We start from the raw sequence: 1452 nt of genomic DNA, 5'->3' as shown, positions 1-1452 counted from the left end.
AGCCCTTAAAGAGAAAGCACAAAAATCCCTCAAGGAATTACAGGAGACCACTGCTAAACAGGAAGAAGTCCTTAAAGAACTAAAGACAAACACTACTAGATGGGTAGAAGAAACACAAAAATCCCTTAAAGAATTACAGAAAAACACTGCTAAACAGCTAGAAGAAACACAAAAATCCCTTAAAGAATTACAGGATAACACAAACAAACAGGGGATGGAATTGAACAAAACCATTAAGGATCTGTGAATGGAAGTAGAAACAATTAAGAAAACCCAAAGGGAGACAACTGTGGAGATAGAAACCCTAGGAAATAAATCAGGAAACATAGATGTGAGCATCAGCAACAGAATACAAGAGATGGAAGAGAGAATCTCAGGTACAGAAAATTCCATAGGGAACATGGACACAACAATCAAAGAAAATGCAAAATGCAAAAAGATCATAACTCAAAACATCCAGGAAATCTAGGACACAATGAAAAGACCAAACCTATGGATAATAGGAGTATATGAGAATGAAGATTTTCAACTTAAAGGGCCAGCAAATATCTTCAACAAAATTACAGAAGAAAACTTCCCAAACATAAAGAAAGAGATGCCCATGAATATACAAGAAGCCTACAGAACTCTAAATAGACTGGACCGGAAAAGAAATTCCTCCTGACACATAATAATCAGAACAACAAATGCACTAAATAAAGACAGAATATTAAAAGCAGTGAGAAAAAAAAAGTCAAGGAACATATAAAGGCAGGTCTATTAGAATTACTCCAGTCTTCTCACCACAGAAAATGAAAGCCAGAAGATCCTGGACAGATGTTATACAGACACTAAGAAACACAAATGCTGGCCCAGGCTACTATGACCAGCTAAACTCTCAATTACCATAGAGGGAGAAACCAAGGTATTCCATGACAAAACCAAATTCACGAATCTATCCCTTCAAAGGATAATAAAGGGGAAACACCAACACTATGAAACTACACCCTAGAAAAAGGAAGAAAATAATCCCTAACAAAACCAAAAGAAGACAGCCACAAGAACAGAATCCCAACTCAAACAACAAAAATGACAGGAACCAAAAATTATCTTTCTTTGATTTCTCTTAACATCAATGGACTCAAATCTCCAATAAAAAGACATAGACTAANAGCCTGGCTACACAAATGGGACCCTATATTTTGCAGCTTACAGGAAACCCACCTCAGGTACAAAGACAGACACTACCTCAGAGTAAAAGCCTGGAAAACAATTTTTCCAAGCAAATGGTCCAAAGAAAGAAGCTGGAGTAGCCATTCTAATATCAAATAAAATTGGCTTCCAACCCAAATTTATCAAAAAAGACAAGGAGGGGCACTTCATACTCATCAAAGATAAACTCTACCAAGATGAACTCTCAGTGCTAAATATCTATGGTCCAAATGCAAGGGCAGTCACATTCATTAAAGAAAC

Source organism: Mus pahari, chromosome 7, assembly GCF_900095145.1.
Source record: "Mus pahari chromosome 7, PAHARI_EIJ_v1.1, whole genome shotgun sequence".
Classification (NCBI taxonomy): Eukaryota; Metazoa; Chordata; class Mammalia; order Rodentia; family Muridae; genus Mus; species Mus pahari.
This window is presented reverse-complemented; position numbering follows the sequence as displayed.